The following is a 4,030-nucleotide window of genomic DNA, read 5'->3' as shown; positions in this document are numbered from 1 at the left end:
GCGACTCCACCGCACACTGCCGCACGCGCTCCGGCTGCGTGACGTCACCAACTAAAGAAAGGAAAAAGAAAAATGGAATGAAAATAAATAAACAAATATATAAATATGGCTAAAAAATATAATGCAGATAAATAATAATGATAATATACATGTAAGCATATAATACAATAGATGATGATGATGATGATAATAATAATAATTATAATAATAATAAATATAAATATACACATTTAAAACATATAATAAAATAAATAATAATAATACGCAAAAAATATGGTTAAAAAATACAATATAATATGGCAATAAAAATACAATATAAAAATACTATTGTTAAAAATACAAAATTATAAAAATATATACACAAAATAAATAATAATGATAATTTTAAAAATATGACTAAAATATACAATAAAATAAATCATAATAATGACAATTAAAACAAATGACATGGTTAAAAAATAAAATAAACGAAATCATAAGAATAAAACTGTTAAAAAAAATATTGCCATAAAATAACAATATAAAAATACCACTATAAAAAGTAGATACAAATATATAGAGAATATTAACAATAACAAAAGGACAACATTATGGATGATTAGATAAAATAAATTTATGATACTGTAAAAAATATTAATACATTTAAAAAAAGAAATCAGACTTGGGTAGTGGATCACCAGATTTTCTGTCTTGTTTACTTCTCACGTTTCAGTTTTGGCCCTATAAGGGATTGTTGTACAGAAAGATAAATTATGGAACCCCAAAGACACTAAAAGAGGATTTCTTTTTTATATATTAACTATCTTTGAATAAAATATTGTGGAAACACAGTCATGGAATAGTAGCAATGTAGAAATACTCTGTTAAAAACAAAAATTCAAACTTGTACTTGAGGTGAAGTACAGAAATATTTGCATTGAAATAAACCTAATGAACCAATATAAGAAGTACTGACGATGCAGAATGTCAATAACAGATGCAGATTATTAAAACGGGGGATTACTGTATGTATGTGTTGATGCTGTGAGCAGAACTTCCTTCATCGACAATAAAAGTGAACTCAAATTGACAAGAAAACAGAATAAAGCAGAGAGAGAGAGTGAGTGAGAGAAAGAGAGAGAGATACCTGATACAGAAACAGAGACAGAGAGAGGCTGAGTCAGTGACAAGGTTGGAGAAGAATGTCAACAGGTGTCAACAGGTCCAGACTCGCAGCAGCTGCTGACATCCAGACTAATGTGTTTTCATTACAGCTTCAGTTGAAATCCAGAGCTTAAACGTGTCAAAATCTCTATGGAGTCTGGTTGTAAATGAATCCACTCAGCATGCTGGAGAGGCTGAGGAAACCAGCAGAGTGATGACGTTTATAAATCACTTCACATGTGAACAGGCTGCATTACAGTTTAATTTTACATGTGATCCTGTTGTTTTTGTGTATATAAGTAAAATAAATGTTCCGCCAACATTTTAACTTATATGTATGGTTGGGTTTGTGATTAATTAAAGAAATACAAATGAACCAAAATGACTATGACTCCACAGGGTACAAGTTTAAGGTACTTTTACTTTGAGCTTCTTATGTTTCCGTACTTTTACTACATTTTTGTTTACATATATCTGTAGTGGTTGAAAGTAACTAAGTAAATTTAGTTAGGTATAATCTGGAAGTGCAACTTTGCATGAGTATCATCATTTTTGACTCTTTAACTGTGTACTTTGCATCAACAATAAAGGACTTTTGCAGTAATGGAGTATTTGTTTTCTCACCTCAGTAAATAAAACCTGACTGTTCCACCAATGTTCATCAGATGCTGCAGTAACAAGCCATTTTGCGAGGCAAATATCTAATAAACCCAAAAAAAATACATTGTTTTCCTTTACTTTAACATACACAACAGGATAGTTAAACAAACACACAAAGTTTTTGATTTAATGGTGTTTAAACGTGGTTAAATTTTACTGCAAAAACTTTCAGAATAAGAGCAATTTTTGTCATAATTTTTTTATTTCTAGATTCACTTGTGCCGTCCATCGTTTTGAGTCATAAATCTGTTAATTTATAATCAATTAATATAATTGAAGGAGCACTCTGTAGTTTTGTAACCAGTAGAGAATTTTTTTCTCCCTAAACAAACTAGATATTCAAACTCTCTTTGTCTTCATGAATGAATAAACTGAATAAACAAACTGACCTCAAAGAAACACTTTATATTGTGTTACTCTATTTATCTGTGGCGGACCCTGCCACCTTTCTAGCTTCACACAGTGTGCTGGGACCTTATTTTCCTCCGAGAACAACTTCTGTATTCAGTCATGGAAAAAATGTTTGCATTAGTCCCTCATTAATATTGCAAATATAATAATTTCTTCTCTAACAACTTAACGCTGCTGTAAATCAGCTGCAGTTTCAACACGTGGCCACCAGAGTGCAGCACTGACGCTTCTATCCGCTCAGCAGCAGTGACCTCTGCATCAGGTCTGTTACTGTATGTGTGCGGAAACACATTTGAATGAAAAATATATAAAGCTTTCCTCTCCACATTGAGAAAAATCTCCCCAAATTTACAATTACCAACTTTCTAAATACACTTTTCTGTTCCTACAAATATTAACATACATTTGTGGGCAAACCTTTGAGACAAAATCACATTTCTTACTGATAGTTATAGATATAAAGTGCCTGAAAGCACTGATAATATATAATATTCATGAGAAAGTTATCATTTTACTAGTTTGCTTTAGCTTTTTCCGCTTGGAAGTCGAGTTAAATGTGTTTAAAGAGCTTCACAATAAATCAGGAGTGTTCAGTAGGTATTTATGTTGTGTTTCTACAATATGACAGACAAAATACACTGTGGACATACAGTATATCCATGTTACATTATCATATATAATCTAATATATAATGAAAATTAACCAAAATTCTTCTTCATCTGTTTCTCCATCTTCTTCTTCAATCACTAAATAAGTCAGCTGGAATTTAAAAAACAAACAAACAAACAAACAAACATTTAAAAAAATTCAAAATCACAACATTTGGGGCAGTTAGACAGTTTTCAGTGGGAAGGAAGGAAGAACGAGATAGTAACTAGTAACTAAAGCTGTCAGAAATTGCTGGAAGAAAAAGTACAATATTGGAAGAGAAGGATAAAGTAATATAAAATGACCGTGTTGTAAACCAGCTGATGTGTTTGTTGGCATTGATCCAGATGACCTGTATGTGTGTGTGTGTGTGTGTGTGTGTGTGTGTGTGTGTGTATTGTTCTAACAGCAGATTAAGGGCCAACCTGTGTTTCCACGGTGATTAACGGGGCCTAGTTAACAGAATCACTCAGCAGGGGGGATACAGAGTGTGTGTGTGTGTGTGTGTGTGTGTGTGTACATTGATTTAGGGTTACGGAGAACAAATGTTCACACAGCTGTTTTGGGGACGATTAAAGGATTTGTCATTTAATGTAAAGACTTGGTGGTATAGGTTGTCTTAGATTAAGGCTAAAGGGTTATTTATGTTGGCACTATCTGAATATTTACATTTAAAAAAAGGTTTTATGTAATCTTATGTTTACGTTCATGTGCACTACATGCTGACAGTCCCTGATGTGGAGACATTAGCACAGCTGCCTCTTGTATGTTATTGTTAAATATGATTTGTTATTGTGAGTTTGTGTGTAAACTATTTCATGTAATGTCTTGTGTTATATGTGGAGCATGAGTCTCTTATAAAGGCTTTTATTTAGTGTTTTATAATTTTTATGGTATTGATTTTTATACTTATTTTGATTTATTTTATATATATATATATATATATATATGTATATATATTATATTATTGTTTATTTTTTTTATCATTTTGTTCCTACTATATTTACTAAAAACATTTTAATTTACATTTGACTGCTGTTCTTATTATTCTTATATTTTATGAACTTGTTATAACAAATCCTATGTGCAATTTTATTTGATTTTATTTCTATCCCATTTTATTTGTTTTGAATTGCATTTAGATTTGTCTCCCAGGTGCTGTTTAAAT

This window comes from Sparus aurata, chromosome 10 (assembly GCF_900880675.1).
Source record: "Sparus aurata chromosome 10, fSpaAur1.1, whole genome shotgun sequence".
Lineage (NCBI taxonomy): Eukaryota > Metazoa > Chordata > Actinopteri > Spariformes > Sparidae > Sparus > Sparus aurata.
This window is presented reverse-complemented; position numbering follows the sequence as displayed.